Source organism: Taudactylus pleione, unplaced genomic scaffold (assembly GCF_031769625.1).
Source record: "Taudactylus pleione unplaced genomic scaffold, aTauple2 ptg000179l, whole genome shotgun sequence".
In the NCBI taxonomy this organism is placed as follows: Eukaryota; Metazoa; Chordata; class Amphibia; order Anura; family Myobatrachidae; genus Taudactylus; species Taudactylus pleione.
Genome location: NW_028284581.1, coordinates 20,616,873 through 20,643,980, shown reverse-complemented (window position 1 = coordinate 20,643,980; position 27,108 = coordinate 20,616,873).

Sequence of the window (27,108 nt, the reverse complement as noted above, 5' to 3'; positions counted from 1 at the left end):
GTCCGCATGCTGGGGTTGCTGATGGTGTCCTCAGTACATGGAATGTCAGGGCTGTGGTGCTGGCAGTGTCCTCAGTGAAGGTTACCGGCAGTGTTGGCAGTGCGGGGGTGCCACCAGTGTCTTTAGTGCAAAGTTGCTGGCTGTGTTGGAAGTGCGGGGGTTGATAATGGTGTCCTCAGCATTTTATCATCATCATCGGTGTCCCAATCATTTTCAAATACTACACTATGGGCCTCATTTATTAATGAGTTTTATCACCAAAAGGAGTGATACATTTCACTGTGTATGATAAATGGTGCTCCAGTCAATCAGCTCCCAACTGTCAACTGTTAGAAAAGTGACAGTTGGGAGTTGATTGGCTAGAGCAACATTTATCATACACAGTGACAGTGATAAAACTAGTTAATAAATGGGGGCCTTTGATTATTTCCTTTTGTTCTCAACATTTTGAGGTAAATATAAGGACACAAAGGGCCTGGATGGAATTGCAGAGCCGCATATAAGCACACACAAGCAGCTACACAATTCTGTCCATTTAAAATGCGAATGCAGAGGGAGGTGTCGCACACCTCCTTGCTGCATTTGCGTGATCTCAGCTCTGTGACTGAGGCCACAGCATGGGGTCATCATCAGAACAATTGCGACTGATGGTTGCCGATGTTCCTTAGGCCAGGCTGCGGGAGCTAAAGCTTCCCACAGCTTGGCCATGTCTTGGCAGCTTGCGAGGCCAGACAGTCTGCCCTCATCCCTCCCGAAAAACGGAGGCAACATGCCCCTATTTCCGGGAACGCTGCCAGGGAACATCCCCGCTCCACCTCCAAATCACCACAACCTATCAATCAGGCTGCTGCCGGGAGATAGTGCAAGTGGACTTGCAATCAGAGGGCTGCACATGCTCAGTACACCTCCTGCACATTCATAGTCCTGCCACCATTAGAGATGTGCGCTAACCATCAAGTAAGTGTACATCTCTGAATCAGACCCAAAGAGCTCCATTCTGAGGGAGTGATATATGTGGGATAATAGCGCAAGTCATAAATTGTGTATATTTTGACATCACTTGATTATAGGCAGATTATGGTAAATATATCAAATTTAATAAAATGGGTAATAACCTCATACAATAAATGCAAATCCTAGATGATAGCTAGGTAAAAACATATATGAATCAATAATCAGTATAGGAAAATGTATAAAAAATAAATAAAATCAAACATTAAATATACAAAAAAACATAAATGAAAAATCACAGCATGTGAATAGGATGATGGGAATGATAAAATACAAAAATAAATTGTAGTGAATGTGGGTAAAAGTCCCTGTATAGGAAATCTGGAAACTCCAGCACGTCACTGTAGGGTGAATAAAACCTAACCTGCCAGTTGGTTTTGAAGATGGTCCGTGTGTCATGTGCCAGAGGTATGAGAAGTTCTCCCCATGTGTGTCAGCTCAATAGCTGCTAGTGGAAGGTAAGGGGAAAGGCACTGCTCTGGCAGTGGCCAGGTGATTAATCCGTGTCCCACTGTGGCTTCAGTGAAGTGTAGTAACAGCTGACTCCAAGAATAATGCAGCTCAGTGGATGGGCAAATTAGTGCTGTGGATGGGGAAAACCTGGTGTCTTGTAGAGGTGGCGGCTGAGTGCCGGCTGGAAGCCCCGGGACCGTGTGCACTCCGGTGCAGTGTCCGTGCAGAGGTGAATCCAAATGGCAATAAATTGACAGTCCAATGTAGCAAAGAGGTCCGCCTAATGCGTTTCCCTGTCTGGACACAGCTTCGTCAGAGGCTAGTGACCCTATCATGCTGTGTCCTGGTTTAAATACCTCATTTCATTAAACTGCATGAGGTGCAGCTGTTTCTTTTTGGCATTAGTTAATTAGTATATTAAAATAAACCAAATGTATCCATATCTAGAAAAACCATTTCCTGCCTACTTAACTATCAGAAGAAGTGAGTTAGTAAATAAATAGGAGGGATAAGGAAAGGAAAAAGTAGAAGCAGACAAAAACGGATAAATACATTAATGGATCTTAATACCTTAACAGCCGTCTCATATATACATCCTTAGACATCGGGCTCAGTGTTTAACCGGTTGCCGTAGCAACTTTCTGTCAGAAGGTCATATCTATCTACGTGTTGGAACATGTGATTAGGATGTAGTGTTATTTTGTTTAAATGGTTGCTATGCAACCAAATCACATGAGCGCAACTGGGTAAAAAACCCACGTTTGCTTGCTTTAAAGGAAATGGTATGTTAGTCAGTTTCTATCATTATAATTTTCTTATAAAAACTAAAAATGTATATAAGGAGGCGGCTGTAAGGTCCTCCAAGTGCATATATAGCAAACTAAAAAGACTCTTCAATAATTTAAAAAAACAGAATAAACTATATATTATATATTATATATATATTAAATATTATATATATATATATAGCAGGTGAGCATCTATTCTTTTGAATCTAATATACTATACACATATAATGATTCCTGCTCATTTAAATACTTGATATTGTTTATGTGTAACCATAAATATCACTGTATATGGGTTCATAAATATATGAACAGGGAGAGTGGATACCAGAGTATAAAAATGGTTCAATGGTTGACCACAAAATTAATAAATAGGGATGAAATTAAATAAATATTAATAATATAAACATGAAAATAAATATGAATAAAATAAAAATAAATATATAATAAAAACTGAGTAACTAAATACATCATAGTGAGAAAATTCAAAAATGGAAATATTCTATACATATTGCAATACTTAGTATGGGAATAACTATCCAGTTATGATCATCAAGATAAAATATCAATGTATGTTACAATACTACATGGGTGAATAGGAATAAACATATTGATGGTTCCGAGTATATGTAAGAATGGGAAAATGCTCTCAGAGGGTTGTGCAAGTAGGAGACCCATGTGTGGCCAGACATGGAATAGTTCTACCTTGGTGTGGTGTAGGAAAAGGACATATATCATCAGGGGAGTAGTGCTAGAGGAAGCATGGGAGATTTTGAAACTCACCATGTGGAGGCGGGGCCCTATGCGGCAAAACTGGTGCTCTATGGCCGATATATAGACGATCTATTCATAATCTGGAATGGGACACCAGAAAATGCCAGCTTATTTGTGGAATATCTTAATACTAATAATTATAATTTGCATTTTACTCATACCTTCAATACTTCCACAATAAACTTTTTAGATATCACCCTACACATAGTGATTAATTCAATAATAACGTCCAATTTTCAAAAACTGACAGATGCAAACAATTATCTACACTTCAAAAGTGGCCGAAAACCAGGGAAAACTAACATCCCTAAAGGCCAGCTATGCAGGATTTGCAGAAACTGTTCAACACAATAAATATTTCAGAAACAAGCTGGGGAAATGATAAAAAAACTTCAGAGATAGATCATATCCGAATCACATTCTACAAAATGCCCTGGAGGAGGCCACTAAGTTAGATCAAAAAGATCTCATATTTAAAGAAAATAAAAATAAATATTAAAAATAAAAATAAGAACCCTTGAAAATCTATCATCTCTTGAGACCCACTCTTTGTTATTCATATCCAAATTTAACAACAGATCAGGGGACATTAAGAATATAATTAAGAAAAACTGTAATATTCTTAAAAGTGACCCTTTACTGTGTTTACTTATACCAGCAGAACCGACGATCATATACAAAAAGATTAGGAAACTAAGAAACATTCTGGCCCCCAGCCACATAACAACATACCATCCAGAGAAAGTGATAGAAAAATCTTGGTTACCACTTCCCCCCTAAAGGTTTCTACAGATGTGGTAAAACACAATGTATCACATGCAACCATGTACAAAATGGTCAAAAATCTTTTAAAATAAAAGATTTAGATACAGATTTAGAGAATAAACAATTTGTCAACTGTGAAACAAAATATGTGATTTATTTACTGTTCTGCGGATGTCCATGTTTCTATATGGGTAGAACCACGCGTTCCTTAAAAAAAAGGTTTCTAGAACATAGAAGAAATATTCTGAACAGTCATAAACCACAGTATTCCTAGGCATTTTAGGGATATGCACCAAAGTAATCCATCCGCACTAAAAATCATAGGGATTGAACATATCAAAACCACAAGTAGGGGTGGAGACAGATATTTAAACCTATGTCAACAAGAACTTTTTTGGATGTATAAACTAAACACCATATACCCAGATGGTCTCAAAGAGGCAGTAGAATTAAACTCAATCAGTTAGGACTTGGTGTGTTGCCACAATGGATTCCAGGTGCTTTCCGGCCCCGCCATCCACTCTGACCACACACCTTTTTCTTCCTGTCTACATTTTCCCAGCTTTTGGTTTCATGTTCATCATTACTTCCATTTGTATATTTTTCTCCTCCATAAATAATCTTCGGGTCACAATCAAACCTCATTTGCATAATATGAGGCTCAAGAAATAGAGACTTTCCCAAAATCCACAAATATGCTTCCTCTAGCACTACTCCCCTAATGATATATGTCCTTTTCCTACACCACACCAAGGTAGAACTATTCCATGTCTGGCCACACATGGGTCTCCTACTTGCACGCCCCTCTGAGCATTTTCCCTTTCTTACATATACTCGGAACCATCAATAGGTTTATTCCTATTCACCCATGTAACATACATTGATATTTTATCTTGATGATCACAACTGGATAGTTATTCCCATACTAAGTATTGCAATATGTATAGAATATTTCCATTTTTGAATTTTCTCACTATGATGTATTTAGTTACTCAGTTTTTACTATATATTTATTTTTATTTTATTCATATTTATTTTCATGTTTATATTATTAATATTTATTTAATGTCATACCTATTAATTAATTTTGTGGTCAACCATTGATCCATTTTTATACTCTGGTATCCACTCTCCCTGTTCATATATTTATGAACCCATATACAGTGATATTCATGGTTACACATAAACAATATCAAGTATTTAAATGAGCAGGAATCAGTATATGTGTATAGTATATTAGATTCAAAAGAATAGATGCTCACCTGCTATATGGATATAGTTTATTCCGTTTTTTAAAATTATTGAAGAGTCTTTTTAGTTTGTTATATATGCACTTGGAAGACCTTACAGCCGTCTCCTTATAATTTTTTAGTTATTATAAGAAAATTATAATGATAGAAACTGACTAGCATACCATTTCCTTTAATGCAAGCAAATGTGTTTTTTTTACCCAGTTGCGCTCATGTGATTTGGTTGCATAGCAACCATTTAAACAAAATAACACTACGTCCTAATCACATGTTCCAACACATGGATAGATATGACCTTCTGATGGAGACTTGCTAGGGCAACTGGTTAAACATTGAGCCCGATGTCTAAGGATGTATATATGAGATGGCTGTTAAGGTATTAAGATCCATTAATGTATTTATCCATTTTTGTCTCCTTCTACTTTCTCCTTTCCTTATCCCTCCTATTTATTTACTAACTCACTTCTTCTGATAGTTAAGTAGGCAGGAAATGATTTTTCTAGATATAGGTACTGATAGATCAAAAGAAATCTATTGTCATTAATCACCAGCCCAAGTTCATTAGTGTATGTCAGATCCCCGAATTATTACTGAGACTCAGGAGACAGAATCACCACCACCACACTTGGCTTCAATATTCTCTCTGGTTCTATTTACATGTAGACAATAACTTAAAACACAGCATTCATACAATTGCAACATATCAGAATATTCACATATTATATCTCACTATAGCAGTCTTTGTTAGCATTCTATCTGTACATGTGGGAGTGTTAGGGGGGTTAGGGATACACAGTCTTTATTCATATGCTTATCTTGCTAGAACACATCTGCGGATGCCAAGGTCTTCTAAAACTCAAAGACTAGCAAAATCATTTTTTATAATAATTACACATTTAAAGCTTATGAATATCTTTACAGACTCAGATCCTCCATCTTGTGACAAGATGGAGTCTTATGTGGATAACATATTTATCATTTTCCCATCTTTTATTCATAAATTTACACTACTTTCTACCTAAGAGGAACACAATCTTGCTATACTAAATATAGGTTCATTTATGCACAAGTGCCAACTACAGGAACCTATACATAGGATTACACATTGTTCCATTTCCCATAAAGCAAGTCCATGGTTCTCAGTCTCTAATTGTCTATTATTCAGTCCATCTCATCATGAATATTCAGGGAAAAGATGATAGTCTTGCATTGTCCACATGTGTGCTTGTCATCCTCAATGAGACTGGTTCCACAAATGGTACAACTTGGAATGTTATTTTAGGCACAGATGTTATCATAGACTTGAGTCATCCTCAAGGCCTTTAGTGTATTTCCCTTGGAGAAACAACAGTCAACTGTAATTAACTTCTTAACCAGAAAAATAGCAAGTTTTACAGCAATCTAATGATTACAAACAAAGCTAAATCTTTATCAATATTTGCAAGAATTCCTGATATCCATCTACTAAATTCAGTAGACCATTTAACTGGGTTTCAATTAGGAAAACCATTCATTATCATCAAGATCATACTCTGGATTACCATGTGTTTTCCTAAATTGGTCTTTCAGTTCCTTGATGTTCTTCACGTGTCCATGTATCAGGTCAGAAAAGTTATCAGCTATATACATTACAGCAGGTTAGTCTCACTATAAGACACATCTTATCAAGCAGTGATCAGTTTAAACTGTCCCATAACCTTTACTTTACTTTGCAGTTCATTAAAGATCATTTTAAGCACATCAAATATTTCATCTGTAACATTATCAAACAATTTGACTTAAGTCTTCTATATGGTGAACATACTATATACTGAGTCTAGATATTGTTACAGCTTTATCTCTTGATATAAAACTATATATGCAGTTACTCAATTTAATACTTGTGATAACAACTCAAAGTTTTAAAGCAAAAATTAAACTTATAACAAAGCAAAGCAAAATATACATTTCCACAAGACTTTGTCATGCTTGGGGCCTAGGAACATGTATCTATTCATAATATCAAATTACTCCAACTCCCCTCGGATGAAGACTTTGCAATCAGAGACATATATTCAGGTGTCCTTCCAATAAAGTTTAATTGAAATAAATGTACTCATCAGGATTTGGAATATACTTTGAAATCTGGGCTCAATAGCCTTCCTGTTATATTTCCAAATTATCATCCAATTTCCTGGTTTTAAACAGGTGGTTCCTGTATCAAGAGAAAAGGACTGGAATAGAAGAAAACACCTGACTATGTATTTTAGTTAATTGTTTCTGTAAGACTGATACATAAGTACACCATATCTGCTGTTGACCTTAATCATGATTTTCTTAATACACTGGAGAAATCATTTTCTTAATTATCTTAATTACCTTGGCCATTGTCTTTGCATCTGCCCTCCAACATGCCTACCCTATGGGCTAGTGACTGATTAAGAGGACATCACATTCGGAACAATTGGGCAGTGGTATAAAATCAATTAGTATACTCTGTAAGGAACACTGAGTCTGGGGAGCACTTTTCAAAGGGGTTGGGACAGTCTTACCCGGATTATCCAATGCACATAATAGGCATCCTGTTATAAAGGCCTGTGCTGTCTGTGCAAAACCCGGAGCTATCCAATTACGGTTGGTGATAGCCACCATTGTATTCTTCCCCATGAGCACCTAACCATGTATTATCCAGGCCATAACTGGATAAAGTGCTTTTGGTACACCTAAACGTTGACCTTCCACCCACTCACCATTCATCTTTAGTTCCTAGCTTTGCTTTTCTCAGCCTCTGGAACTTGTACCTGGAGCTTTGTGAGGGTACTTAAGTCAATCTTGGGGGAGGGATCTACCACATATGTGGGTTGCCCTTGGGAGCAGTGACTTATGGTGGCAACACATGTGGCCTGGTCTACCAGTCTATTGTCTTCAACTTCAGGTGTAGTCTCTCAAGTGTACCTTCATTTTTATCACTACAAGCCTTTGGGATAACTGGAATGCAGTAGACAGTGCTCTGACATAGCCAACATATCTTGAGTATGGAACTCCATCTTTAAAAGAAACATTTGAAGAGTTAAATAAGGACAATGATTCATGTTTCATTAGTTCAACAAAATCATGATCAGGAAAATAGAAAGTGTGTATATTTTCAGTGTCCTCCTTGACACTGTCACTATTTACTTATATATTATCACTATACTCTCCCATCTTTTGAAACCTGCAAAAGTAATGATGACGCAGGATTTCAACATTGTACCTTTAAGAGTGATAATACTTGTACAACAAAGCTACTTCGTATTTTGTAAGCTTAACAACAGATAAATGCTTTCTTTAAGCTATAGATTTTATAACTCATTTGTGACACTATAAGAGTTAAGGGGTGTCCTAACATTATGTCAGCATTTAACAATGTCTAGGTGACAAGAGTTTCCATGTGATTGTTCAATGACCCCCCTAAGCATGTGAGTTAGACTCGTGACTAAACAGTATAAACGGCTTACTATAATCAGGTAAAACCAATGCTGATGCATTCATAACAATTTGTATAACAGCAAAAAAAATTTCAATTAATGCATATGTTAATACAAGGGGATCCTGTTGTATCAATCCCTTGTTTCCTTGTTTGCATTATACAAAAGTTACAATTTACTTATATAAAGTATTCATTCCTTACAATATGCAAATAAGCTCGAAAAGTCTTTAGGACATCTGCTTTCTGCTTTCTGAATTACACTGATATATGATGTCTAAAAGAATCAACTTTTTGCCTGTATGGATTGCAATTTATCTTTACATACTTTAGAATTTTGTTTTGCTTGTGCAGAATACTCAGTAATACTATTAATTCATGCAAACAATTTTGCTCTGAATCACCACTAAATCGTCCACATATTGCATAACGATCATGATTGCACTGGCAAACAGCCAATTTTAAAGGAGTACGATCCATCTGCATTTGGGGTGATCCTTTTATTAAGAAACAAAGGCAAGTTTCAACTGGAACGGCATTCCTTAAATACCCCTACTTTCATGTAACCTTCTACCTATTTAGTTACTTGAACTGATCTTAAAGAGTATTATTTAACTGGTCACACATGTTAGCTTTAAGTTTAATTTAAATGGGCAGTAGCTTTATATCTATTTTACCCTTCACCCGTACATATCAGGGACTTTAGCAAACATCTAATTTCAGTATAGACTTCCAATGTTGACAACATTAATGAGATCTCTTGATGCGTGTTACTTGTAACAAATGCTATTCTTCTAAGAAGTCTTGGTTTGGAAGCTAAAATCGCTTCCCCATCTTTGTATTCTATTGTGGCATTTAATGCTGACAATAGATCTGCCTGTAAAAGATTAGGGCAGGCAGTCATCTGAGACTATTACAATATTATTTACAATAATCTGCAATGGATTTGTCTTTTGTAAATCCTGTATTTGACCATCCAGGCTAGTGGCTGGGACTACAGAGGAGGTCAAATGTTCTGGTGAGATTACTTTGAACTGAATAACATTTTTAGCATGCCCAGATGGATACAATTTATTACAGGACTCTATGACTGGTCATATTGAGAGGTAGATGGTACAGTATCTTCCTATGATAATTTGGCTATGTGTGTTCTATTCTAATACACATACACATAGGTTTACTGAGATGAGGACAATCCTTATGCTATTAATGTTACCTTCTCAATAATTGTTACATTTCAACACTTGTTGTAAACACTTCACTGCTATAATCCAACTTACTCATTATGGGTAACATATATACACCTGTCAAACTGTAACGCAGGTGTCCTAAGGCGAGCTCAGGGAGGACAGAAACCTCCTGTGGAGCAGAAGGGCAAAAGCTCGCTTGATCTTGATTTTTAGTATGAATACAGACCGTGAAAGCGGGACCTCATGATCCTTCTGACTTTTTGGGTTTTAATCAGGAGGTGTCAGAAAAGTTAAATAACAATAGCTTAATAAATCCTTGTACAGAATTAAGGAAAAGGTGGACAGCATTACTTACATTGTCCTTGTAATATCATAACCATACAACACTCATACATATTTATGTAGTATCACTAAAAGAAATGTCAATAGCAAAAATAAAAACATTTTTGCAACAAAACAGAGGCTCATATTAAAATTGATTTGCTTTCTGGCCTGTGAAATGACAAAACAGCATACACGGAGATTTTTCACTGAGCTTTTTTTTTTGTGAACAATTATGTCATACTTTCAAATATTTGAATATCTCATTAACATCAAATTTAAATGTCATTGAATATACACCTTAATTTAAGTATTTTTTATGTTCAAATCATCAGACATTTTCATTTTGAAGGTCTTTTGCATTGCAAGGTCATCATTTTCTACATAAACTTCTGAACATTTACTCCTCCTCCCTTCAGAATGTCTTAAAGGGAGACCAATGAAATTCCCAGACACACAATAAGCAAAACTTCAGCATCTGATTTAAAATCAATATATTTTAAAACTTGACCATTATATTATATGGGCATCCCCAAACACATAGTATTAAACTGAAATATTTTAACACATTTCTGAAATCTACCTTTTGCAATTTTTACATGCACTTATATTTATATTTAAAATCATAGACAATTTAACACTCTCCACAATTTAATTGAGGATGTTCACATTTCTATGTATTTTTCTTATTCTTATTTTAATTTTTGGTATCTTTTCTGGGATCAGTATATTATACCTTCAGTTTACAAACTCTACAATTTACAGCACCACAATTCAAAATCATGACATGCTTTACAGTCTATATTGGGCATACAGTAGCTACTTATTTTTAGCAATATTCTTTACTGAACAATTTAGACCTACTGTCCTTACAGATGTTACTCTTTATGCAGGAGCCATGTAACTTACGTATCTGTTGTAATTTTAATAGGATCAAGGATGCCATTTCCATTCCTTCTGTCACTCCAGGACTTGACACTGTACGTATAATATCCATGGGGGTTTGACAGCTGGACAGGTGTTTACTGTCTGCAATACCCATTTATGTGGGTTTCCTAAACCCAATGTTTATGTTCAGGTTTCCTAAACCCAATATGTGTACCCGGGTTTCCAAAACCCAATATGTGTACCCAGGTTTCCTAAACCCAACATGTGTATCCAGGTTTCCTAAACCCAATATGTGGATGAGTAATTCTAGGCACACAATGACCGTACCTTTGGGATATAGATTGATTAACAAAGTTGCTATAAAGAAATCCCAAAATTCAGTTGTTATAGTTTGGAGATAATCTCCACCAATATAGCAACCTACTGTACCAACAAACAAAATGTACTTCTATGTCTATTCACTCTGGAAGTATAAAGATCACAAGATGTATCAAGGGACAATACTTATGCTAAGCAGGAAAACAAATTATCAGACTGTTAAACACAATAACACATTTGTTCATATTCAAATTTATAAGGATTATTATCTATAAACATTTTTAAAGATTCATTGGACATGTCATTTCATAAAATAAAACCCAAAACAAAAAACAAATCAAGAATCTGAGATACACAGATTTCCGTTCCTGAATTTTTAAGCAGACATAGAAGTTCACGAGACAGAGGAGTCCAGCTTTGAGCGAAATATCACTCATCCTGGGATTAAAGTCAGAATCCACTGTCCTGGCCACTCCTGACATGTCAGCCCTCAGATCAGTGAAGGAAATCTCGGTGGAATGACCTCCAAGTGATAGATCAAAAGAAATCTATTGTCATTAATCACCAGCCCAAGTTCATTAGTGTATGTCAGATCCCTGAATTATTACTGAGACTCAGGAGATAGAATCACCACCACCACACTTGGCTTCAAGATTCTCTCTGGTTCTATTTACATGTAGACAATAACTTTAAACACAGCATTCATACAATTGCAACATATCAGAATATTCACATATTATATCTCACTATAGCAGTCTTTGTTAGCATTCTATCTGTACATGTGGGAGTGTTAGGGGGGTTAGGGATACACAGTCTTTATTCATAAGCTTATTTTACTAGAACACATCTGCTGATGCCAAGGTCTTCTAAAACTCAAAGACTAGCAAAATCATTCTTTGTAATAATTATACATTTAAAGCTTATGAATATCTTTACAGACTCAGATCCTCCATCTCGTGTCAAGATGGAGTCTTATGTGGATAACAGATTTATCAGTACATTTGGTTTATTTGAATATACTGATTAACTAATACCAAAAAGAAACAGCTGCACCTCATGCAGTTTAATGAAATGAGGTATTTAAACCAGGACACAGCATGATAGGGTCACTAGCCTCTGATGAAGCTGTCTCCAGACAGGGAAATGCATTAGGCGGACCTCTTTGCTACAATGGACTGTCAATTTATTGCCATTTGGATTCACCTCTGCACGGACACTGCACCGGAGTGCACGTGGTCCCCTGGCTTCCAGCTGGCACACAGTCCTCTACAGGACACCAGGATCTCTCCATCCACAGCACTAAGTTGCCCAGCTGCTGAGCTGCATTATTCTGGGAGTCAGCTGTTCCTACACTTCACTGAAGCCACAGTGGGACACGGATTGATCACCTGGCCACTGCCAGAGCAGTGCCTTTCCCTTTACCATCCACTAGCAGCTATCGAGCTGACACACATGGGGAGGACTTCTCATACATCTGGCACAACGTGACACCCGGACCATCCTCAATACCAACCTGCAGGTTAGGTTTTATTCACCCTACAGTGATGTGCTGGATTTTCCAGATTTCCGTATACAGGGACTTTTACCCACATTCACTCCAACTTATTTTTGTATTTTTCATTCCCATCATCCTATTCACATGCTGTGATTTTTCATTTATAGTTTTTTGTAATTTTAATATTTGATTTTATTTATTATTTATACATTTTCATATACTGATTATTGATTCATATATGTTTTTACCTAGCTATTAGACTGTACCTCTCTGCTACCGTATCTTCCTTCTACTATTTCTGTCTCTTTATTACTGTGTTTTAATGATGCTCACATTCTACTTTTACGGTCTTCACCCACAGTAGATTACCTTATTGTTTTGTCTATGTATTTATTTTCTATGTTGGTGAAGGCACGGTTTGTCTTATGTGTTTATTCTGGTCTCCATAGTGACGGACACGTCAGACGTCGCGCCCGCTGCATAGTGCGGGGTGATGACGTCAGATGGTGATCCTGATGGACGCGATCAGCTGCACTCGTGGTGTGTATTGTGCATATAGGTAAGTGTTGTATGTGGTTTCTGTACTTCCTGATGAAAATCTTGACGATTGAAACGTTGAAGTGAATACAGAGGTTTATGTAACCCTTCTTTATTGTGCTTGTTATTGCTGAGTGCCGCCGCTCCTTCATGACTATATATATATATATATATATATGTCATAGAGGACCCTGCACTCGCATTCACAGAAAAGTGTATCGTCGGGGTGCTTCCAAGGACACAAAGTCCCTAAATAGTCCAAAAAATATCCGATAAGGAAGGATGCACTCTCCTCTTTAAAATCAATAATTCAATTTATTCTTATTGCAAAACATCATGGTAGCCACAGAGAATCTGTAGTCGCGGTTGACGTTTCAGTTCCCAGATGAACCTTTCTGAAGACCTTTTCAGATAGTAGACATTAAACATGTGATAACAAAAATCTGTGAATATAACAAGAAACACAATAAACTGTCTAGCAGGCTCCTAAATACTTAAAATCACATATACACCAGTACCTGAGAAAACAACCTATTACCTGACAAAAATCACCAAGTGTCAGTAAAGGTAACTTTATCACACACTGTGTACAAAAAACATATTAATAGATACCTCTTCACTGGTAGTATATTCCATAATAGCCCCAATTTACATAGGGCTCCAAGTGTACCCACAGTTCTGCAGATAAATAACAGACTCAGTGTTAATATTCACTGAAATACTAACTAAAGGATATAATATGGGGATGATTATATATTTACCTAAGAGTACTTAAAACAATGTAAATAGCCCACTTGCTTTAACACCGGTGGAATACAGTCATCAATCTCTGCAATACAACATGGTAAAGGGTGTCAAAACACTCGAATCAATACAAGCACGTTATAACAGCAGTGCTCACATGGACAGGCTTATCTCAGTCATCTGAAGCATATGCATGGGCTTAGAGTCTAATGCCGGAATATGCGGGGTGATGTCGTGTGTATCACCGGCGTCTACAGCATATCAGCTGTCAGGCGCCGCTCAGCTATTAATCACGCTGATTCCAGCTGAGCCGGAAGTGTATGTCACGTGGTCGGTCACTTCCGCATGTCAGCCTGGCACGCAGACTGACTGTGGCCGCCAGTGTACAAAAAGGTAACCAGGAATATGCAAGGTGACTGACAGCATGGTATAAAAATCACATATGTTATTAATACTGAAAAACAGAGTAATACACCTTCTGTCCTGAAGGAGTATATATATATATAAGTATTATGTAGGAGCCTGCTATGACTAACATTTACTACTATTACACAAAATACATAAATAGACAATAGTTATATACTATATAATAATATCAGTAGAGTACCATTAGAAACCTAGCACTAATATACAATATACCAATCTCATACACATATATCTCATGAATACATTGGTCATGGAATAAGGGAAAATTCTATACATAGAGTATAGGTACAAGGAAAGTATCACTTTATTCGAAGATGGAATGTTCAAAGGAAAATACCAAGAGGATTATATTCATTTAAACCTCTAGGGGTCACCGTATCCAATTCATGGATCCAAAAGCTCTCTCGCTTTTTTAGCAACAGGAGCCTATCTGTCCCTTGTTTAGGAGGGATCCAATAAATGAGTTTACACCTAAGTGTCGCCAATTGATGGGACTTTTCAAAAAAATGTCTAGCTACCGGCTTATAACTTTTGCCCATTAGAAATACTGCCCTAATAGAAGCCCTATGATTGGCCATGCTATCGTGGAACCTTCGGGCCGTGAGGCCCACATAATACAATAAAGCATGGACAGAATAAGATATACAGATCTGCCCAGCTATTTTGTTGCTCATGGCATGACGTAAGTCGCGCCATGGACTTGTGGCGTGGCGTGCAGGAATCTGAGTCGCGCCATGGACTTGTGGAATACTGTGGTATTCTTCAACGAAGTATATGCCATGGCATGTAATACAGTGCTTAACCGCTGGGTGGCGAGTGCTCCACTGTTGTAATTTGTACTGAATGCCTTGTACTGAATGCCATACTGTTAAACTTACAGTAAATTGGATGGATATCACATTCACAGCATTTGCATGTTCGCACAACCAATACTGTATTTTTAATGTCACATAATGTACATACAGTACAGTACTGTACCGTACAGTAAAATTTTATAACAGGATGCAAACACTGCACATACAGTATTGTACATATGGTACGGTGCAGTAACTGAACAGTAGAGAAGTTGCCCGAGTTGTTGTCACGGTATAACCGATACTGTAGATTAAGGAGATGCACGCACAGCTTTCACTGAGATGGGATGAATTACAGTATGACAATTTTTTTTAAAATTAAAAACAGCAGCGGGAGGAGTGCACAAGGATGATGCCGCTGTGTGCGGTTCACTGTAGCTGTCATGTGGGCTAGTGGTTAGGTGATCACTTTGGTAGAATTATGGTCCCGGGTTCGATCCCTGGAAAAGAATATACCGTACCGTATACTGTATATTTTTTTTTATTGGCACTGTCTGCTCTGGACACTATAGTGAAACTACTTTAGTAGTGTTGTACTGTAATACTGTAGTGTTGTTGTTTAAAAGGCTGCTTAAAAGAAAGACATTACAAACTGATTGTGTGTTTAAATAGTGCAAAACTTTTGTCAATGTCTGCGCTGTGGTGGCTGTCTGCTTGGAGGGGTTGCAATGGGATTTCATGCGCATGCCCAGTGGAGGGGTTACAATGGGATCTGTAGCGCCAAGAGAGGGCCTAAACCGCAAAACACAAACATGCGACAACACAGATGCGGTCTCGGCCTTACACACTATACTGACATCTCTTGGACTGTGTCTGAGAGTGGTTTCTGACTGCGAGAGAGCTCTCTGTGTTCAAAGCTGATGGTGCGTTTGAAGCGCAAAATAGCGTTGCATCGCAAACTTATGACAATGGTGATGCTCTTCCAACCTTGCACACTAAGTACAGTAGTAGTGGGATCTGTATGAGAGAGAGCTCTCTCTATTACACGGTTGGCGCTACGGTGGCTGGCAGCCATCTGCGATGGATTACAAATGGAGGGGGGTACAATGGGATCTGTGGCGCCAAGCCATACGCCATGTAGCGTGATGCCATGGCGTATGGATGATCATCACTGAGCATGCGCAGTTAGTTGGCTATTTTACTGCAGCTGGTATGCTGTTGAATTTCCATCTCTGGCGGGCACATGCCCAGTAGGAAGGTTGCGATGGGATTTCTGGCGCATGCCCAGTGGGCCGAGAGTCATACACAGTGCATCAGGTCCCTTCCCCCAAAGCAAGCAAGAGCCTCTCATTACCATAATAAAGGACACATTGTTAATCCATTTACTGTAAGCAGTCAGCTCTGCCCTAGTGTCCAGAATAATGCTACGAATAGTGACCATTGCCAAGGACACCATCCCCCGTCTGCTAGGACAACTAGTGTGCCGCTATGAATGTGCCTGTACTGTATATTAAAAACTGACTGTGCCGTTGAATTGTGCACCACAGAATAGTGATTTCATAACTGCAGAAACTGGTAGTGAATGGACTGTATAGAATGAGAGACAGGGCTCTGTAAAATTCAAAATGCAAACATGCGACAACGCAGATGAGGTCTCGGCCTTACACACTATACCAACGTCTCTTGGACTGTGTCTGAGAGTGGTTTCTGACAGCGAGAGAGCTCTCTGTGTTCAAAGCTGACTGTGCGTTTGATGCACAAAATAGCGTTGCATCGCAAACTTATGACAATGGTGATGCTCTTCCAACCTGTACTGTATATAATTAGTAATGTGGAGGAGGGGTTTTTACTTCCACTTTTCAGTTTGTGATCCGGACTGCTAAGGAATATACACTGTGTCGTCCATACTGTATGTACAGTATTGTGGTTGTGCTTTCTGTCCCTACATTATACAGTATACAGTATTCTCCTAATTTATTTTATAAGCTCTTTATTTACAATACCTTTCCCTTACTGTACCTTATGTACTGTACTTCATACTTTTCCTCTTTTCCTTTCATTCTTTAATTTCATTAATTTCTCTCTTCCCCTCCCCTGTCCTTGCGTTTCTGCTGTCACACACCTCTGTTCATGCAGTATTTAACCCTATTCCCCAGCCATGTCCCATCACCACCGCACTGCTCCCCCTCCCGGCCACCTGGTCAAAGCTGCGAGACCTCTAACGGTCATTGCAACCACAATTAGTGGGGATTAATCAGCAGTTTTGCACCCCCTCCTTTCCTCATGGCCCAGTACAAATCTCACAGCATTATGTTACTGCCTCTACACTGTTTAACCCTTATGCACAGCAGGTTCAATACTGTACAGTACAGTATGTGCCTAGTCAGTGTGCAAGCCCGCAGCTAATGGTTCAACCACCCCTTCCACTGGCTCCTACAGTACACCTACTTTTACTGTACATTGCACCCTGTTCCAAGGCACACATTGGCATCGTCACAGATTGTGCTGCAGCTGCCAGTTTCTGCTACTGCGCTTGGTGTTGCTGTTTGTAATGCAGATGTTTCAAGTTTTCAGGTTCCGTTGGTTCATATACAGTACAGTAGTAGTGGCTGCTTCAACATCCACATCCATAGTTGCAGACATACAGTACTGTACAGTAGTGGGTGCACCGTGCATTGAGAGACAGGCTTCTACTGTACATCTACTGTATGGTTGGAGTGACGGTCCCTTCGACATCAGGATCAGGTGAGAAAAGCATTTTTGGTAATATCAGTGCTCTGTTATCGCATTCAGATGAATCTTCTGATACTTCTAGCTCCCTGCCAGTTTGTTCTTTGGGAAACCCATGGCCACCTGCTGCTACAGTAGGAGGGGGGGGGGTTGGGTGGTTGGAGTTATTTTCACTTTTGACCTCAAAGTGACAGCTGGTGTTCACCTCCATCTGGGGCACCCAAATACTGTCTTGTTTCATGTATTTTCTTTTTTATCGATATATGGGCTGTGGGCCTAGGGGCACTGCTTACAGTATTTCACCACCAGGCTTAATTATAATACAAATTCATTATTAATAAATTTGTTAGGCTGGTTAGTTAGGGCATACAGTATATTAATGAGGAGAAGTGGATTAGTGTGACACTGTTAGAGCAGGAAAGGGCCCTGCACAGCAGATTCCCTCCCCTACAGTACAGGGTGTGTGGGATCGAGCAGGATGAAGAACAAGAGCATCTCCGGTGAGAACCTGTGTGTCTGTCTTTTACTGTCTGTTCATCTCTGCCTATCCTCCTTTCTTCAGGGCGTACAGTGGACCTTGCACTCCGATGCAAGGTAGAGTCTGCTCCTGGTATAGGTGAAACTCTGGATCTGAGGCCAAAAGTGCCAGTGATGATTTTAACTTAAAAGCCTAATCTTTTTGTGTAGTCCTCAGTCCAGTAGGGCATATCGGGCGGTATTGAGGAAGGACAGTTCTCACGTCATCTCCTTCCTCCTAGGTACTGTACAGTAGTCATGTCCGTGTCCAGCTTGGAATTCCCCTAAAGGTACTGTAAACTGCGTAACTTTTAAAAAAAAAAAAACAGTCAGAACACACCAATAATTTACTTTCATTTTGGGGGCGGAAGAAAAAAAATTGGGGGAAAAAAGTTAAACATGTAGGGGTAAATTTACTAAAATGGGAGTTCTATTTAAGAAGTTACTGTACTGTATGTTGCCCATAGCAACCAATCAGATTCTACTTCTAATTTATCTACAGTAGCACCTTCTAGAAGATAATACCTGGAATCTGATTGGTTGCTATGGGCAACATCACTTAATAGAACTCCCATCTTAGTAAATTTACCCCCTAATATATAAAATGGACTGAGTTTAGTAAGGGTTGGATAACAATACTGAACAAAAGTAGCGAAGACTTAAAAAAAAAAAAAAATAGGGTATACCGTAGATCTGGGTATACTGTAGGCTACATGGGTATACCGTAGATCTGGGCATGCGCCTGAGATATGATGACATGACGTACGGTATTGTAGGACACACTCAAGCCAGGTGCAACCTTGGTATTGCAGGCGGCTGTAGTGTAATGATAAATAATCAAACCAATACATTACGCTGCCTGTACAACCCTTTTGCGGGTTTGAAACTTGAAAGGTTACACTTTTTATTTTTTATTATTATTACACAGTCAAGGTTACACTTTTTTGTCATAAAGTACTGTGGCATAGAAATACCAGAATTTATGGATAATGTATTAGTGAAGATTTAAAACAAAATAAAATTACCGTATACAGTATATATTTTAAAGGTCTCGAACCAGCGGCACAAGAAAATGGTAGATGCAGTAGGGCTAGATATTAGCCCCCTAGACTACTGCATCTACTGTACTGTAGTTCCTAGAGTCATGGAATCACTACAATGTCTACCGTAAGTCCGGGACAGTGTCGGACAGAATAGTACTTATTATAATACAGACAACTGGGCATGCGCAGTGCTATGAGACTCAATGCGCCACAGTGTAGCGTGCAACTAGCAATGCAGTATGCTGTATGGCGTACTGTATGGAGCAACAAAACTACAGTACTGTAGCTGGGCACATCTACAGTACATACAGTATAATATATTGAGTTTTGTAAGGGGTGGATAACAATACTCAACTACAGTACTATAGTGAACATTAAAAAATAAATAAATTATCAAGGTCTCGAACATAAGGAGAGAAGTGTAAGTAAGATGGATCACCTAACCCCTTGCTCACAAGTCTCTCCTAGTAAGAATTGCATCTGTCCTCTACAGTACGTTATGTGACATCTACAGTACCATACAATGAAGTACTCAGGCGTCTGTAGCGTAGAGGTAAGAAATCGAACTTCTACATTGCAGACGTCTGTTCCGGGTTCAAAACCTGGAAGGTTTAACTTTTTTTTTTTTTTATTATTATTATTATTATTAGACAGTCAAGGTTACACTTTTTATTTTTAATATTATTATTACACAGTCAGTGTGTAATACAGAGATCCCAATTTCACTGTGTGTGAATCATGACCCGCTACTGTATGATCTTCCATACTGTACGCCATGGCATACTGTAGCGCTACAAGGGTATGGCTATGGCACGGCACCACTGGCAATGCATTGCAACCCTGCCACCGGGCACGCGCCAGAAATCCTACTTGTACAGTAACCCCTCAGAACTGGCTATAAGTCACCACAGCACCAACTGTGCTGACATTGACGCAATTTTGTGGTATAAACACAGAGTCAGTTTGTAGTGCAGGGACTTCTCTCTCAAACAGAGTCAACTATCAGTTACTGAACACTTTAAATCACTAAAGTTTCCAAGTCTGGGACAGCATTGCCATTGACGCAAGTTTGCGCTCTAGAGCACAGTCAGTTTGTAATACAGAGACTTCCCTCCAAACAAATTCCACTACTATAGCACTTTATGAAGTCATGAATTTACTATTGTGTATATTGTAAGTCTCGGACAGTGCAGAATGGCACAAGTGTGAAAATTCAGCAGTACTGTAGCAATACAGACAACTGGACATGCGCCATGGCATAGCGCTACTTGGTTTATGGCTTGGCTCCACTGGACATGCGGCACACATTCCATTGTCATTGCAACCCGTCCACTGGGCATGCGCTGACATTGATGCAATTTTGCGGTTTAAACGCACAGTCAGTTTGTTATACAGAGTCCACTCTCTTTAACAGGGCCCATTACCTCTTGATGGTCATAAAAAATCACTATAATGTCCACGTCTGGGTCAGCGCCGCCATTGACGCAAGTTTGCATTCTAAGGTACAGTACTGTATGTACAATAATAAAATCCTATTTTCGCTGTTTGACTCCCAAAGCACTGGGCATGCGCTCCACATGTACTGTGTTGAATACTGAATATTTTAAGTGAAGATTTTAAAAATAATTTAAAAAAACATATTTTCAAGGTCTCGAACCCACGGAACAAGAAGAGGGGAGAAGCAGTAAGACCAGGCATTAGACCACTAGGCCACACGCTTCACCCATTACTAGAGTTCTGTAGTTTGTAAAGTAATGAAACCTCTACAATGTCTAAGTCTGGGACAGTGCTGACAGTATTTACATTTGCGCAAACACAGTATGATTTCAACCGCACAGTCAGTGGGTAATACAGAGCTTAATGATTTCAAACTGTATTAGATATTCTTCTACCATTTTATTATACCGTAATAAAACCTGTGCAATCAGAAAGATGTTGCTAGTGGTGGTCAGCAGAGAAACAGAATCCCCCTGTGCACTGGAGGCTCCGTGTGGTAGCCCAGGTATTTCTGGGTAAGAGTGCGGGACGCTCCTCTCCTCTGTCCCTGCGCTGTGATCTCACATCACATCAGGGCATAGCAGGGACAGCCTCCTGCATGTATTTCCCTCCTCTCTGTACTTCATCAGTGTGACAGGGAACCTCCATGACCGCTCACTCACAGTCCACTGTGTCACCACACACACTGTGAGAAGCAGCACACTGGAGATTTTTCCCTGCCTCACACACTATTCTACACTTCACTGTTTTCTCTATATATCACATTTTTCTGCTAAGGCACTCTCATTTTGTGGACGAACGTAAGTGGATCTGCTCTGATTATACCAGATTCACCTGCCCAATGTACTGTACAAACAGCAGATGCCTATAATCTTATTCTATCTCCAAGTATAGGAAGGGATCCGCTCACAGGGTGTCCTATGCATAGAGTAAGACACCTTGCAGCAGCCATTCCAGCCATACAGAATAGAGAGACTTATTTTCAGATCATTCTTTTTTTCAAATTATCTAAAACTGTATCATTTGTTTATCCATTTATATCCTCATTTGGTGGTATTGCATATTGCAGAGATAAGCCATTTATACCTTCCATATGATTTAAGAGATGGATTAACCACTGAGTAGGATACCTGTGCATTCTGTTATAGAGCCATTTAAGCTTAGAATATCACTTCCTATCCAGAACTTTGTTGCTCACAGCATTTTATATACACCATTAACATCCAATTGTTTTTTTGCTACACAATAGCCTTATTTATAGGACCTATATCACTTGGTATAAAAATTTACATTTACTTTGAATTGATCATGCTGTGTTTGTATAAGGTGGTCAAAGTACGCTATTAAGGGATTTTTCCTGGATATATGTATATATCTTGATTATATTTCGCCAACGGTCTGACATAGTGATACGTCTAGAGTCATAATTATGGACACATGTTTATCCTTTTGACTCCTGTCAGCCAGTGTTTTTATAACTGGGTCTAATTGAGACCAGTTATCTTGTCTATGTCGTTTTGTGTTTATGTGTATTGTATGTAAAGTTTTGTGCATATAAGTCTTATCTATTTCATGATTTTACTGGCATACTATTAAAAGTTATATTTTATTTATGAGGTAGGTTGAGTGCCCCATAAAAGAGAGTACTCTCTTTCTTTCTTTTTTGCATAACACCAGTGTGGCAAGTTCTACTAGAAATTCTGTAGGTCTTCGTGTGTTGGACCATGTCATTAATGCTTCCCTCAATGACTCTATACCATCCTGGTATGGGATCACAGTGTAGAGTGACTTCACGTCCATAGTTGCTAATATGATGTTATCCAATTCCCCGATATCTCCTATACACTGCAGCAAATGTCCAGTATCCCTAAGATAAGTGGGATGGCTACACACTAGTGGCTGTAGCTCACTATCTACAAAAATGGCCAGTGGTTGAAGCACAGATCCCTGTGCAGAAATAATTGGTCTGCCTGGAGGTTTCACAAGTGTTTTATGGATTTTTGGTAGTGTATATATGTTGGGACATTTGGGTTTATCGACCGTAAGGTATTGTAATTCATCATCATCAATCCATCTCTGTGCATGGGCATGGCTAAGGACATTATCCACTTCTAGCTTAATGGCATCAACTGGTCTGTGAGCCAAACTAGTATACACCTTGTTATCCTGCAATTGGGACATAATTTCAGCATCATAGTCTGCCCAATCCTGCAACACCACCGCTCCTCCCTTATCTGTGGGTCTGATAACGAGATTCGGATTCTCTTTCAAAGATTGTAATGCTCTTCTCTCACCGGGAGATAAATTATTATATACTCGAGGGGCCTTATTCGTGGTCATTTCATTATTTACTAACCTAAGATAGGTCTTCAAAATTGCATTGCTTGAAGGTGGGTCAAATGTAGAGGGTCTTTTAAAACTCCTTATATTGCCTGTGGTGCCTTTGGTGGAAAATAATTCATTTAATCTCATGGGTCTCCCAAATCAATACAGATCTATAGTGTTATTAAAATTACCATGTCTGTATGTAGGTACAAAGGTTAAACCTTTGGCTAATACCCTCAATTGGTCCTCGTCAAGCGATATACTCGACAGATTGAATACCACATCCGCATCTAGAGCCTCTTTCCTCTGTGACGCCTCCTTGTGACCACCCCGCCTCGGATGTGGTCTCCGGTTATGTCTTCGTTGATGTCCGAAGGATTGTTGTCATGTTGTAGTCCTGTGTCTAAAAAATGACTGCTAGTCTTTTTCGCATCTTGATAAGCATCAGTATCAGACGTGGACAGTGAGGAACCTGATTCCACCGGAAATTGGGGCGGTCGTCTATGTCTATATGTTCTGGCTTGTGGTTTAAGCATAGACTGTGTGGTATCACCTAGCAACCAACGATAAACAGTGTGATTTTGATAATCACTCGTAACTGTGTTCAATTTCTTTCTCTTAAAGGAAGTTAAATCCCTTCTATAGCTGTCAATCTGTGTTTGTAATCTCTCCAGCCAGTTTGTGCCCTTGTCTTCCCTCAAGGTGGGTAAAGTAACAATCTTAGCTTGTTCTATTTCAACCCTGACCTTCTGTAGTTTACCTCCTACCTCCTCAATCACAAGGACCATTAAATCTAGCGAACATTTGTTTAAAATTGCGCACCAGTGGCTGCAAAATACTGGGTTGTTTCTTCCTAGTGTTGGGACATTGTGTATCCTGAAACCCCATGGGATCTGTTTGCGACGGTGATATTCGGACAAAAATTTTCCATGTAATAGAAGATCAATTTCTCTCCTCTGTAGACTAAGCAGTCTATAAAAAAGGTCTGCAGAGGTTTCAGATGGTAATGTGCTAAAGTCTAATTTCTCAAATAGTACTTTAATGATTTCATCATTAGCAAATGAAATTGCTCCACTTTCAGCTTTGGAAAGGAGTGCTTCATCAAATAGACCAGTGCTACCCTGGGCCATACTATTCAATCTAGTCACCTATAGACAAAATAAATAGTGAAAATACAAGAAATATGTAGATGGTCCTATATATATATATATATACACTAGTATACCCTATGATTTGAATAGAAGAATATTAAATGCAATATAAAACATTGCCCCTAATTAGGGTATTCAATCTCACAAAACAAGTAGTAAATTATTATTGTTACAAGTCCAAGGTGAATCAGTCATTTACACAGAAAATCATATACAATTCGAATAATAATCCAGATGGGTGACAGGGAAAGTATGGGTCAATAATATATCAACCCCACTCACAATATCATAGAGGACCCTACACTCGCATTCACAGAAAAGTGTATCGTCGGGGTGCTTCCAAGGACACAAAGTCCCTAAATAGTCCAAAAAATATCCAATAAGGATGCACTCTCCTCTTTAAAATCAATAATTCAATTTATTCTTGTTGCAAAACATCATGGTAGCCACAGAGAATCTGTAGTAGCGGTCGACGTTTCAGTTCCCAGATTTTTTCAGATAGTAGACATTAAACGTGTGATAACAAAAATCTGTGAATATAACAAGAAACACAATAAACTGTCTAGCAGGCTCCTAAATACTTAAAATCACATATACACCAGTACCTGAGAAAACAACCTATTACCTGACAAAAATCACCAAGTCGCAATATAAAATGAGCGCTATATATATATATAGTATGGTGTGGCACCTGTAAAAAATATATAAGTTAATTTCAGGCATATGTTTATAGCTCCTTTGTGAACATTTGGTATAAGGCTTCAAAACTCAGTCACTGCTGTCCCGTTTGTAACACCCTAACTTTCCCTACCTTTCCGGGCTCCGTCCTTCTGATGGTATGTCAGGCAGGGTTCAGGCTGGAAGGGAAGCTGGCATTGTCCAAAGGTGGTGTTGACTAAGCCTCACATGTGTGTTTCTCCCGATTGCGGCCGCAGATGATGACGTCACACGGTTGACGGCGGGCAGAGTGAATGGCCGTGTGGCCGGAATGTCCAGAGTTTGGAATAAGTAATTGCCTCCAACGCATTTCGTGCCCCTAGGCAGTTTGTCAAGGATGGCATAGGATCCACTATAGGGGGTTTAAATACTTTATTTAATTCCATTAAAACCAGAAGTAAATTCCCTGAAGTGTTTATAAAAAGCGGTATCTATGTGTACAGCTTCCATTTTGCTTTCAGGAAGGTTTGTATAATAAAAATCATATATTTAACATAGAGTTTTCATAAAGTGTTATAATAAGGTGCCACACATTGTATATGTTAAAACGAATGATAATAAAGGGTTATAAAATAATTTTCTTATAAGAAGGCATTCAATTCAATATCTATGTTAAGACCATAGGGTTGTAAAGTCCCTAATTGATATATCCATTTTGTTTCTGCTGTTTTTAAATCCTTCACTATGTCACCACCTCTCCAGTTTTGGTGGACCTTTTGAATGGCTGTAAACATCAAACCTTCTGGATTTTTATTGTGAACTTCTAAAAAATAGTTTGAAACACTATGTGTTTTCAAACCTCTTTTTATATTATAAATATGTTCACTCAATCTGGTCTTGAATTTTCTTCTTTTCATTTGGCCTACATATTATAGCCCACATGGGCATTCTAATAGGTATATTCCTTCTTCATTTTCACAAGATAGAAAATCTCTAATGAGATATATTTTTTCAGTTCGATTTGATTTAAATTCTTTTTTTGGTTTCGTAGTTTCTTTCTTTAAGTTTTTACAAGCAGCACATTTCAAGCAGTAGTGGTATCCTTTATTTACAGAACAAATTCTTGTGCAATACATTGTTTCCATTTACTTCTTTTATGTGTATCCAGTTTCTGTGATGGTTGCTTGATACTGGCAATAAATGGAAACAATGTATTGCCAGTATCTAGCAACCATCACAGAAACTGGATCCACAATATACCGGGAGGCCAGTTCAGACGAATTAGATGTAATTGTACAGAAGATTCAATGTATCATTTGCAAAGTGAAAATTTGAAAAGGAATTTTATCAACAAGGGATACAAACCAAATACTCTGGAAGATCAACTGAGAAAAGCTGAACAGATGGAAAGAAAAGAACTAATTAAATATAAAGTAAAGAATAAGGATGAACAACCAGACCTTTCATTTGTAACACAGTTCAATAGTAACAGTAACACTATAGAAGATTTGATGAAGAAACACTGGCACATTTTAAAGGTGGACTCAGAATTAAATGCTATACTTCCACAAAATCCTCGCATTATTTATCGTAAGGCGAGAAACATGAAACAAGAACTGGTGAGAAGCTTTATTCCTTTAGAAGAAAGAATTTGTTCTGTAAATAAAGGATACCACTACTGCTTGAAATGTGCTGCTTGTAAAAACTTAAAGAAAGAAACTACGAAACCAAAAAAAGAATTTAAATCAAATCGAACTGGAAAAACATTTCTCATTAGAGATTTTCTATCTTGTGAAAGTGAAGAAGGAATATACCTATTAGAATGCCCATGTGGGCTACAATATGTAGGCCAAACGAAAAGAAAATTCAAGACCAAATTGAGTGAACATATTTATAATATAAAAAGAGGTTTGAAAACACATAGTGGTTCAAACCATTTTTTAGAAGTTCACAATAAAAATCCAGAAGGTTTGATGTTTACAGCCATTCAAAA